At 41.5% G+C, this 13,539-nt stretch overlaps 1 protein-coding gene and 1 long non-coding RNA gene across 25 annotated transcripts in view; one reads left to right on the forward strand and one right to left on the reverse strand.

Annotated features, from left to right (window-relative positions):
* TRDN (triadin) overlaps positions 1-13,539 on the reverse strand; it is a 305,901-nt gene that overhangs the window by 159,418 nt on the left and 132,944 nt on the right. The gene's annotated exons all lie outside the window — the stretch shown is intronic.
* The window catches only part of LOC128339896 (uncharacterized), a 103,432-nt gene that overhangs the window by 24,256 nt on the left and 65,637 nt on the right, over positions 1-13,539 (forward strand). Inside the window, exon 2 of the long non-coding RNA XR_008313306.1 lies at positions 12,819-13,053. This is a non-coding gene — a long non-coding RNA (uncharacterized LOC128339896). The remainder of the gene's footprint in view (positions 1-12,818; positions 13,054-13,539) is intronic.

Here is a 13,539-nt window from a genome sequence, read left to right on the forward strand (position 1 = left end):
TAAAACTGCCGCCCTGTAACCAGAAGGTTGCAAGTTCGATCCTGACCAGGGGCTCAAGGTTGACTCAGCCTTCCATCCTTCCGAGGTCGGTAAAATGAGTACCCAGAATGTTGGGGGGCAATATGCTAAATCATTGTAAACCGCTTAGAGAGCTTCCAGCTATAGAGAGGTATATAAATGTAAGTGCTATTGCTATTGCTATTGCTAGAACTGGAGTTATGGAGCTAAATGTGTGGTCACTATTTTTCAAGTGTTTGGATACTTTGGTGTATAACTTCCTCTCAATGAATCCTTATGAGGATTCATTACACACATTCATTTCTTCTATTCATTTTGACTGTCTTTTCGACAGTGCCAACTGTCAACTGCCTTGTGCCAACTACACCCCACTCCCACCCACAATACAGGCAGTGGGGTACTACTCCGTTTATGTTCTAGGACCCCCCCCCCCCCCAAGTTTTAGGCTCTTTAGTGTCTATGTCCCTATGAGGATTCATTACACACCCAAGTGTCTAAACACCTCAAAAATTCCTAAAATATAAACTGGGTACCAAGTGGCCTGTGGGGTTGGGGGGTAGTTGGAACATGGGTTGCCATTAATTCCCCACCCCCACTCCCACCTACAAAGCAGTGAGGTCAAAATGACAGAAGAAATGGTGTGTGATGAAGACACCAAAGAATCTAAACACTTCAAAAATACCTAAAAAATGAACTGAGTACGTGTGTGTGTGTGTGTGTGTGTGTGTGTGTGTGTGTGTGTGTGTGTAGAGGTGTAGCTGACACATGGCAGTTGACAGTTATCACTGTCCAATGATAGTCAAAATGAACAGAAGGAATGAAGGCGTATAATGAATCCTCATAGGGATTCATTATGAGGAAGTTATTAGACACCAAAGAATCTAAACATTTTGATATTCCTAAAAATTAAAATGAGTACCCCACTACTTTGTAGGTGGGGGAGGGGTTGTAGTTGGCACATGGCAGTTGACAGTTGGCAATGTCCAGTGACAGTCAAAATGAACAGAAGAAATAAAGGTGTGCAAGAAATCTTGATATGGATTCATTATGAGGAAAAGTTATTATACACCAAAGAATACACACTCTTGAAAAATAATGACTGCACATTTTGCTCTATAACTCCACTTCTACAAGGGCTAGAACTTAGTTTTTGTTTTGTTTTTTAAATGAAAGCTGGGGATCCATGTTAGTGTTAGGATATGGCATAGGAACATAAGAAGCTGCCATATACTGTCAGACCATTGGTCTATCTAGCTCACTATTGTCTTCACAGACTGGCAGTGGCTTCTCCAAGGTTGCAGGCAGGAATCTCTCTCAGCCCTATCTTGGAGAAGCCAGGGAGAGAACTTGAAACCTTCTGCTCTTCCCAGAGCGGCTTCATCCCCTGAGGGGAATATCTTGCAGTGCTGCTCACACATCAAGTCTCCCATTCAGATGCAACCAGGGCAGAGCCTGCTTAGCTATGGGGACAAGTCATGCTTGCCACCACAAGACCAGCTCTCCTCTTCAGGTTCAAATCCCCATTGTTTCCTATGGTGGAGATGTTCAAAATCAATAAAAACTAAAGAAATTCATTAAAAATCAACCAAGTGTCCCACTGCCTTGAAATTTGTGTGGTAGGTGACATCCATGGGGACCTACCCACCACCCATATTCGGCGCCCCTAAAACCTTGTTAAGTGGTTCAAATCAGTCTGAATCCAAACCAATTGAAGCAAATAGAAATCGAATCTGGGGTGATTTGGAGGGGTAGGTTTCGACACAAGACAAATCAGGAGTGATTTGTTTTGGTTACAAATTGAATTTAAAAAATTGATTTGTGCACATCCCTACTACAAACCAAACATTCAAACTGGAGTTTGGTGAGGGAAATGGCAGGCTGCTTTTGCTATGAAACTGCGGTTTCATGCATTTGGAAGTACACAATTTCCAACCTCTGGCCCATTCAACTGCAGTTTGGTGTTATGTGCAAATGTGGCCAATATAAAACAAAAAAAGGATGCAGAGTTACTGTCAATAATTCAAGGAATTAGGTGCCTTGTGCAATTTGAGCTAATGTTCTTCCTCAAGAGTCAAAACTATATGGTTTTTGCAATTTCAGCCATTGTCCATTACATCTAAACCAGCCCAGTGTTATGGCTGGTAGCTGCCTATATGAAAAAAAGCATGTCTTGAACATGTCCTTTAGTTTTGTGTTTAAAACAACAATAGCTAACAATATCAAGGGTTTCAACAGAGTCAAATTTCTAGCATCCACGGACACTAAATTTATATGGAATAACAGTCAGTAATCTACAAGTTTGAAACTAACTTTATGTTACAGAGCTGTCAGTAATCATGTAATATTGGAGTGGAGGATGAAAAATGAGGATCTCATAATTATGGCTTTCTTCAATAGCACAGAGAAGATACAACTCCCACTGCAAGCAGCTGTTCCATGCAGCTCAGAATCAAACGGTTAATTAAAAAGATTGTTGCTGATAATACAATATCTCAACCTCGAATGTACCATGAGGTCAGTGCGTCCTGGGAATGCTCTAATAGGATAGTAAGCTCAGCTATAATAAGCAGCAACACAATTAATCATTTAAATGTTTATAATCTGGTACATTGACTATCTACTGAAGAGAGCTAATAGGATGTCCCCTATCTCCATATGAGGGATTAGACATTTACCTCCAAAATACTCTGTGTTTTAGTTCCTTTTAAAAACAGTTTTTAACTCAGTCCATAAGAAACGTCTTCCTGACAAGCCCTGTATAGATTATGCTGTCATACGATTGCCTAGTGTAGGCTAGTATAGTCCACTCTTAGACTATTAAAGGTTTCAAGCAGAGGCCCTTCTCAGCTCTGCTACCTGAGACTCTTATACTGCAAATGCCAGGGACTGAATCTGGAACTTTCTGTATGTAAAATATGTCTTTGACTACTGAATTACATTCTTTGCTTAGACGAACTACCTGTCTTTCACTGATTCCAACCATTTGTTACTTTAGTCCAACTATTTGATAATTTGTCTACTTTGGCAGGTACTTGCTTTCCAAGGAATCAGATACAAGGCTTTCTAGCCCAGCCCATGCCCATCCAACCTCCATGCCTGAAGCTTCTTAGGTAATCAACATCCCACCACCCACGGGATACAAAGTGCACTGTACATCCATCTCCAGTATCCCCTCCAACCCCTCTATGGCCATCTGATCATCCCCTCATCTCCTGCTGATTCTCCCTGATCCCCATGTCATAGAGAGCATGCCATATTCCATTTCCCCCACCTTTGAATATTTGCCTTCTGAAAATATGTCCCTGAGGGTTGTATGAACCCCAGGAGTATATTTTCAGGAAGCACCATGGACTTCAAAGGGAAGTGGAGATCATAAAAAATTCACCTCTCCTCTTTAACAGCAGCACTGTGTTAGTCTGGGTGTCAGTTCCTGTTTCAGGGCAAGAACTTTGGTTCAAAGTTCCAAAGTAAACACTCCCAAACACAATACATATGGTATTGTTTACAAATGTGATGTTTTGAGCTGAAATATACCAGTGATTGCTTTTGATCATGAGAGGGAAAGAGACTATTAAAATAATTCTACAAATCAAAATAAAACACCATTGGATATCTGAAATCAGGAGCATAGCTTGCATTGGATAAGGGAGGACAATTGCACCTGGGCCCACATGGTTTGAGTGGCCCATAAGGGCCCCCAAGGCATTCCCCCCTTGTCCACAAGTCGCCACTGCCACCTGCCATGCTCACCACTACTTTCCATCTTCGTTGCTGGAGGAGCTTTCCCCCAGTCTACTACCGGCCAGCGTGCGGGCTTCCCTTCTTTCAAACAGTGTGCCTGCACTGTTTGAGCATGGAGACCATCGCTTCTCTTGCACTAATGGCTGGCTCTCATGCTCTCTCTTCCTTCCTGCCACCACGGACATCTCCTCCTCTTCTTCCCTGTCTCTCCTTGGCAGAGCGCTCCTGGCAGGAGGCAGAGAAAACCCATCTTGCATGCATGAGGGCAAGAAGCTCGTTGGGGGTGGGTGGGAGGTGGATTGGGGCCATCTTTGCACTTCAGGGGTGGGGATCCTCCCACCACTCTCTGGCACACGACGGTCTGCACACTCAAACAGCACAGAAGTGCTGTTTAGAAGAAGGGAAGCAGCTGGTAGTGGACTTGGAGAAGGGAGAAGCCTGCCCACCGCTGCCACTCTCCTGACGGCAAAGATGTGAAGTAGTGGCAGGGGTTACGGTGTGGCAGCAGCAAGGCCTCCACCCCCATAGTTAATCAATCGGGGGAGCTCACAGATGAAGGGTGTGTGGTTTCGGTACTGGGCCACCCCTGCCTAACTTTGTCCCCTGGCCGCCAGGGACCTTACTACACCCCTGTCTGAAATATCTTGTCTGTATGGTAGCTTGTGAGTTACCGAGGCAGGAAAAGAGATGTACAGAAGTAGAATTCTATAGTTCACTTCAGATATTATTTTAAAAATGGACACTGGACATGAGCACACTGGCAAGCCCATCCTCCTTGTGCTGCTGTGCTGTCCACATTTACAACATTTGTCTGAATGAGCAAATGCTGTAAGCATTATGGAGTATGTTTCCATGATCTGAAGAAATCAGCCTTCTGATCCTGGAAATAAGCTCCATAAGCCCCAGCCTTCCGATCCCAGAGACAAGCTCTGTCACAAATGTTATTATGAGTGTGGACAGCACAGGCGTGTCAGGATTTCTTTCTGAGAAGGTCAGCACCAGGGTGGGACTTATAAGCACACTCTGAATTATCTGGATAAATATTTTGATGTGGATGGGCACATGCATCCCAGTCCAGAATCCAGGAGTGCAGTGGCCCTGGGACAAAAGTGAAGATAGGTCTCTGCCCCAGCTTCTTCTTCAAAGAGGTACAAGGGGAGAGTAAAAAGCAAGCTGTCATCCAGCCAGTGGATCCCCCCATGCTCAGGGGCTGAGTAAAATTTGTCCCACCTGTTCAGTTGTAGCTATGCCCCTGCCAGGACCACTCGCTGCTGTGTTAGAGGAGCAGCACATACTAGACTACATCAGGGCCTTTTTCTTGTAAAAAATATAATGTATATATTTTGAGACAAGAAAAAAAATAGTTCAGAATATTGTCACCATGTTGGTCGAGCAAAATGAGACCGTGTTGGTCAAGGAAAAGAATTTAGCAGAAAAGTCTAAATCCCAAACAAAGAGAGTCATACATAATGTAGATGAATTTTTAAAAAGCTGAAAAGATTTTAAAATAAATTGTAACTTGGGATACCTCTTCATGACACATTTTCTGGAGGGACTTTAAACACCAGTAGCAAAAGTTTATGTATAGATGGAAAATATTTCATGAATCCTAAAGATTTAAAGTGACAGAAGGATGTCATGTGAATCCCCCAGAATTCTTTGCTTTTCATCCCCTATGCACCCCTATGTTCCCTTCTTTGCCAACAGCAGAGCCTAATCACTACACTTTATCATGCTGCTGCTTTATGACCTTATCACAAAGGGAACCTATGTGTAGCACTGAAGGAATGTGGCACATTTGTTGTGCATTCTGTTTTTTTAATGGGGTTGCCATTGACAGTAGCAACTAATGACAAATTGTGAGTGTGTGTGTGGGGGGGGGAGGGGCTGGATAAGGAAAAACAAACTAAAGTCTTCCATTGTAGTGATGGGCTTCATTTGTGATTATTCCTCAGGAGCATCTGAATATCTGATTCACTGCAATTCACTAGTTCTATACACTGAGTGACTGTTGCTAGAAAACATGCGCAAGGGATGCTGCAGAGTGATTAGCAGACATTTTCATGTAATTGCTAGACACCTCAAAAGGGGAACATTTGTACACATCTCCAAACTAGAAACAGGAATGTGAAGTGTACTGGAGTGGATAAGACACTCTAACATTGATTAAGGCACTCCAGCATGAGCTGGAAAGCTGAACTGTGTTCTACATGGAGCCAGGACAGTCTAATTACTGGAAGAATCTGAAAATGTGACCTTCATGCATTCTTCTCTTGAAATGGAAGACAAAGACAAAATACTCTCAAGTTAAGTTATGTCCATCTCATCTACAAAGATGAATCACAACCCATGACCATGATTATTAGAAAGGTCTAAAAGGAGATGTTTTTACAACTAATAATCTCCGGGCATTAAGTCTGCCTCATAATGGAAGACAACATTCCAGCACAGAGCCTTGTGGTCATGTCTGTTAGCAATCATGAGAGTGTGCATATGCCTGCAAAATGCAAGCTGAATATATTAGTACTGTTACATGCTGTTATTTTCCATGACTTATATAAAACTTCTCTGCTGAAACAATTTATGTAATATCACTGCCGGTCTTAGCAATAGGTATGATTCATTGCTGCTCAGTTTTGGTCATCTACTGGGATCTTTCCCTCCTTCTTGTAGGGGAAGAATGGCAGTTCCGTCCCCAAATAGCAAAGCAAAACCAGTTTGGTAAGAAAGCACCAAAGCAAGGGGTCTCGAGACAGGTTTTTTTTGTTTTTTGTTGGTTTTTTTTAGTATTTTTGAAGAACAACAAGGATTTATTTAAAGAAAAGGTTGCAAATGAATGTGAAAAAGCCTGCAGCTTAATTTCAGCAGTAGCTCGTGGCTGAAGAGAGAGACCAAAACAAAGAGACATCTCTGGAGAGACAAAATGGAGACTATCACTGGAAGAACAAAGAGGGGAGAGAGTCCAGCACTATTATCCATGACCCTAAATGCACCCCTCCCCAGGGTCACTATGAGATTGCAGCTGAGAGTTGATGCTGCCAGGGTCCTAGCTCCAACACTCCTTCTCATTGGCTTGTGCTGCTGTCTATAAGTCCCAACTTCTCTCTCAAGGTTTTGAAACAATCCCTGGGCAATGGCTTAGCACTTCTGTTACCATTTGTTCACTTGGACAATACATCAATTTTACAAGTCCCTTTTCTTGTGCACATAATGACATTTTGTTTCATTGTTTTTTTGTTCTAAATTTAATTTTCTCCATTTGTGAGATCTGGATGCAGCTTTGATAATCCTCAAACATCTCAGTGGGTTTTGGTTTGTCTGTGTTTAAATCCGACATTAGCCTGTGTAGTCACGCCACTTGTTGGCATGCTTGAGTGGCAGACACATATTCTACCTTAGTAGATGAGAGAGCAACTATTGATTGCTTGCAGCTATGCCAGCTGACTGCTCCACCACCATAAAAGAATACATAACCACTGGTTGACTTCTGGTCTCCTAGATCCACAGCCCAGTCTGCATCCATATAAACTATTAATTTGGGTCCATTATTAGCAGGCAACTTTAATTTTAGGTGTTTTGTCCCTTTTAGGTATCTACCTATTCTCTTTACTGCAGTCCAGTCATCTTGGCTGGGCATGCTTACTTTCCTACTCAAGATTCCCACAGATGCAGCTATATCCGGTCTTGTTATCTTAGCTACATATAAAAGTTTTCCAATCACTGTCCTGTACTCACTGTTGTCTGGCAGAAGTTCACTCTCCTCCTGTTTTAGGCAACCTGTTTCCATAGGTATACTCATTTCTTTGGCCTCTGTCAGTCCCAAATACTCTAGCAAATCATTTATTTTCTGATTTTGGTTAATCAAATAGCTTCCATCCTCTTCAATCTGTGTGTGTATCCCAAGATAGTGAGCAACAGGCCCAAGTTCTTTAACTTCTATCTCACTATTCAGGTGCTCTATTATTTCAAGCCTGTCCTCTCTATTTTCATAACAAATTATCAGATCATCAACGGAAGTACAAAGGTCCATCTGGTTTCTTTGAGCCTTGAGTACAGGCAAGGGTCAGCCTTTCCTTGGGTAAATCCCTCATTGACTAGCAACTGGTTTAATTTGACATTCCAGGCTCTTGAAACTTGATTTAGTCCATAAATACTTTTCTGCAGCTTACATACAGGTTTTTCTTTACCAGGTTCCACAAATCCTTGAGGCTGCTCCATATAAATATCTCCTTGGATGTCTCCATGAAAAAAATGTAGTCTTAACCTCTATGTGTTCCACTTGCATTTTCTTTACTGCTGTGATGCTTAGGAATGTCATAACTGAGGCGTGTTTTACAACAGGAGCAAATGCCTTGTCATAATCTTCCCCATATATTTGCAAGAATCCTTTTGCCACCAGTTGCGCTTTGTAATGCTGGACATCTCCTTCTGCATTTTGCTTAATTTTAAAAATCCACTTGCACTTCACAGTCTTTCTTTCCTCAGGTAGCTCTGTGAGTGTCCGTGTGTTATTTTTGTTCAATGATTCAATTTCTTCTTTCGCAGCTTCCTCTCAGTTTTGTGCCTCAGTTGCAGGTAAGTTATCAATTTCTTTCCATGTGCTTGGGTGTTTCTACACCACACCCTTTGTCCTTCATCAACATTATCTTCTGCTGAATTGCTGCCAGGTGTAAAATTTTCAGTGGATCCTTCCTTTTGGTAATATTGCCTTGATTCTTTCTCCAACTGAAAATTGGGCTCTAAGATCTGAAACCAAACCACTAGTGGTTGGTGTTTCATTTTCATTGACGCTCACTACATTGCATATTTTAACTGTTTCTGTGGCAAGATCTAAAATCCTATATCCTTTACATCCTATGGAATAGCCAACAAGTATTTCTTCTTCATATCCACAGTTGAGTTTGGTCCTTTTGGCTTTTGCTATATAGGTGTATGCTTTAGATCCAAACACTCTTATATTACTCAAAGTGGGCTTGTTGCCATGCCATAACTCATGTGGCATTGTTCCTGTGGCCTTTGTTGGCAATCTGTTTTGAAGGTACATAGCACTCGTCACTACCTCTTCCAAAATTTATTAGCCAAACCAGCATCTACAAGCATGCATCTCATCATTTCCATAAGAGAATGATTCTTTCTTTCTGCCACTCCATTTAACTCTGGAGTATAAGGAACAGTCTTTTGGTGTTAAATGCCCTCCTCCTCTAGGAATGTTATGACATCATTCCCAGTGTATTCACCACCATTGTCAGTGCAGAGGATTTATGGCTTTCTCCCAAACCTGTTGCTCAGTCTTGCAACATATTCTTTTACTCTTTTAGTACTTGTCCCTTTTCACTTAACAAGTATGTATATGTGTATCTAGAATAGTCATCAATGAAAGTAAGAACATATTTATTCCCTCCTGATGTATTAACTTGTATGGGTCCACAAACATCACTATGAATCAGATCCAAAGGATGTTGTGTTTCTCTTTCTTTGCATGGAAGAAAAGCAGGCTGTGTTGCCTTTGCTCTTATATAGCACACACACTTTGATTCAGTACTGCAAGGGCTATTTTTAGACCCTTTACCAAATCCAACTTTTCAGCCTGGCATATAATTTTGGCATCTCTATGTCCTAACCTTCTATGCCACAAATTCAGACATCTTTTCTGTGAGCATTCCTTCACAGTTTGGGCCTTTTTAGTCACACATTCTATTTCAAACAATCCATTCTCTTGTGAAACTGCTTTCATAAGCAATTCCTGTTTAATGAAACAGTGCCTTCCTTTAAATTTTACTTTGTAGCCCCTTCCTGTAGCATATTTCACAGATATCAGACTTGTTTCTAGAGTAGGCACATACAAAGCATCTTCAATTGTTAATCCAATTGTTTCTCCTTTCTCCAGTTTGCAGAACAACTGTGTAGATCCTTTCCCTTCTGCATAAATCATTTTCCCATCTGCCAAATATATACGGATTTTACAACTTATATGTAGGCTGATAAATCTCTCCCTTTCTCTAATCAGGTTGCTTGTAGCACCTGAGTCAATGCCACTGCTGCATTTTTCAGACTTCACTTCCAAAACTTTATCTGTTCTTGCAAGGTGTATCCTTTGCTTATTAGCTTTAGTCTCTAATTGCTTGTAAGTTCTGTACTCTGTGTTCCCGGATGACTATCTCTCTTTGCAACTTTGTTTTGCTTGCCTTTTGTCTTCAAACTCTTTATTCTTAGGACAATTATTCTGCAGATGTTTGGGGCTTCCACAAATAAAGCATTTCTTATTTCTTTGCAAGTTTCTAAACACATTTTCTTCACTTTCCTTTGGTTGCTTTACATCCCTTGTGCGTATATCAAAGTCCTCTAGATGGTTAATTACAAATTGTAAGTCTGCATCCTCCTTGACTTCCAAGGCACTAGTCGCACTATCAAAGTAATGTGACAAACTATTCCACAAAACTGCAATCCTATCAAAACTGCATCTGGCATGATTACTTCTTGAGCTTGCAGTTGCTAAGATATTTCTAACATATCATTTATGTGCTCAGACAGACTTTCTTCAGAGTTTCCCACATATTCTTTGCATTTTCTTTGTCTCTTGGATACACTAAGATTGGGTCACTCATTGCCAAGACAATCATTACTGATGCATTTTCATCTGCTCTGTCTACATTCTGCATTCTGTCTGCTCTGTCTTCAGAAAGAAATTTCTGTTCCTTTTACTGCTGCAGGATGCTGGGTGTGCAGAACACTGCCAAGTCCATGTCACTTGAGGAGCATCTCCATCTTGAAAGACCAGAACTCATACTCAAGACCTTGCAAATTATCAATCATCTGGAATCCTTGTGCTGTCTCAGTTTTCAAAGCTTTTATCTTTACTTTGCTTTCTATTTAACTCTCTAGGCTTTTCTCATTTATTTACAGGCTTCCGGGCCCATAACCCAGAATTGTAGGGGGGAAATGGTAGTTCAGTCCCCAAATAGCAAAGCAAAACCAGTTTGGTGAGAAAGCAGCAAAGCAAGAGGGTTTGAAACAGTTGTTTAGTATTGAAGAACTAAAGGATTTGTTTAAATAAAAAGTTAAAAATGAATGTGAAAAAGCCTGCAGCTTAATTTCAGCTGTAGCTCATGACTGAAGAGAGAGACCAAAACAGCCATCTCTGGAAAGATGAAATGGAGACTAACACTGGAAGAACACAGAGGGGGAAGAGTCCAGCACTGTTCACAGGATCATAGGAAGCTGCCATATACTGAGTCAGACCATTGGTCTATCTAGCCCAGTAATGTCTTCACAGACTGGCAGCGGCTTCTCCAAGGTTGCAGGCAGGAATCTCGCTCAGCCCTATCTTGGAGAAGCCAGGGAGGGAACTAGAAACTTTATGCTCTTCCCAGAGCGGCTTCATCCCCTGAGGGGAATATCTCGCAGTGCTCACACATCAAGTCTCCCATTCAGATGCAACCAGGGCAGACCCTGCTTAGCTATGGGGACAAGTCATGCTTGCTACCACAAGACCTGCTCTCCTGTTATCCATTACCCTAATGCCCTCACCCAGTGGTCACTATGAGACATTGCAGCTGAGAGCTGATGCTGCCAGGGTCCTAGCTCCAACACTTTTCAGCATTCCTAGCCAGTTATCTGTCCCCCCCCACACACCCGAAATGAATTCTCTTCTTTTTGTGTGTGTATTACTTTCCCTTTATCTTTGTCATGTTTCATTTCACTGCTTTCAGTCCAGTTCTCCATTTTAATATTTTAAAAAATCATGTTCATGAAATCTCTATTTTTAGTACTAGCTGCTTATTTGCAATACACTTAAAATACCATGTTTTCAGCCAAGTGTCAGTAACAACAGCAAATAATTGGCACATCTTTTGTTAGACAAAAAACATGTCATCGATACTATGGCAATGTGATTGTGATGACTACATAAATAGCCCCACCAACACATGCAGCACCTACTCTCAGCTGCATACATGCATACTAGTAAGCTGCTTAAATCACACTGATCAATGAAATTAAAGCAGCCTAACTGTGTGTAAGACTGCAGCCTCAGTGCACGTGTGTGTGTGTGTGTGTGTGTGTATGAGAGAGAGAGAGAGAGAGAGAGAGAGAGAGAGAGAGAGAGAGATCTGCACATTTATTATAAAAAATAGATATTAACTTCCATGGAGAGTGAATGTGTTGTTTTTTAAATTGAGAGGACACCATAGGCTGCAGTCTTACAAACAGTTAGGCTGCTTTATTTTCATTGACTTCAAATGAAATTATTACCATTGACTTCAATTTAAGCAGCTTACTAGTATGCATGAATGCAGCCTTAGGCATTTTGGATAATGTTGTAGACAATAGGCAGTACTATACAAATACGGGATGAGGTAATTTAGAGTTTCAGTATCTGAGAAGTTGTATCAGTGACAAACAAACTGCATATGATAAAAGACAGCCATGATCAGATCTCTGGATTTCTTTTTCTCTGCTTCAGAGCAGCCATGGAGAGTTGCTAATTTCATCAGAGAAGTGGTGTTAGAGAAGGAGCAGACTAATCCTTTCCCCCCAAACTGTCTCTCTCTCTGATCAAAATCTCTCTCCAACAGCTGCTCTTAGTCTTTCTAGAGAAAAATGACAGGAAGCTTAGCCCTCACCAATAATGGCTATATGTTGGTTACTTTGTCTCTTCATACATACATAATATCAGAGTTAAAGCAGATGTACAATGCAGAGAAAAAGGAAGGACACAATCCACCAAAAGTATAAACTCCTGTAGAAGTCCCACTGTAAAATGTGGGAGCTGTATGAGGTTCTAATTCATCTTAAAGGGGCTGGAGTGGGAGTAATTGTTGGTAGATGGTGAACAAAATGGAAAGTTGGGTACAGTGAACCACTTTTTGATAGACCTTTTTGCAAGTGAATAGAAACTTAAAGACACACTTGTGGGTACTAGTGGCAGTTGTAATCACGCAAAGAAAGGCTCGTAAATTTAAAGCTGATTAGCCTTAAATAATTCAATGATTCGTTTTTTAATTTTTTTCATGCTTCTAGGAGATATTTAAAATTTGTCTATATTATGTCTTCCCATTCAGATACATTCTGCTGAGACCATGAGCTGAGAAATACTCCCAGCAGAATATTGTAGGAGGAAGTCAAAGGCTATGCCATCAAATGATCATCAGTCTTGCCATCTCCAGGAACCCCTGCATGAGGTGTATTAGTAACAACACAGGAGAACCAGTGGGGCATAGTTTGATAAATCTTGATTTTGGTAGGAAAAGTTTGAAGCCTACTCTGGAGGAGGAGTGGAGAAGTAGACTTGAGAAGGTAAACAAGCTTTTCTATTAAAAAGAAACCCCCCTTTCCCCCTCAAACAGGAGAGGGAGATTTTGAGGGGCTGACTTGTCTTTAGAGAAGAAGTCCCAGTGTGTGTGTCCTGGTTTGGTTTCTTGCCAGGGCTTGTTTTGGGAGCTGTGTGGCTTTCAGTTTTTGTTTCTCTCTCTTGCCTAGATAGAGACAGTGGGAGGGGCCAGCTAGGAATGAGGTGAGTGGGAGGGGCCACATGGTAGAAGGGGCCACATTCCTGTTGAGCCACATTCCTGTGCAGTTTGAAGCCTACTCTCTCTATAAGAGGCAACAGTCAGGTTGCTTAAAGAACTCTGCTTAGTGAACAGGGATTAGCAGACAGGGTCATGGGAGTTTTGAGTGTAGTTTAGCAGATAAGTGCTCAGGGGAGCTTGAAAGGAGGTCCCTTGATCACAAGCAGCCCAGCAGGAAGAGAAGGTAAGTCCTACTCCCTCTTTGATATTCTTG

Source organism: Hemicordylus capensis, chromosome 1, assembly GCF_027244095.1.
Source record: "Hemicordylus capensis ecotype Gifberg chromosome 1, rHemCap1.1.pri, whole genome shotgun sequence".
Lineage (NCBI taxonomy): Eukaryota > Metazoa > Chordata > Lepidosauria > Squamata > Cordylidae > Hemicordylus > Hemicordylus capensis.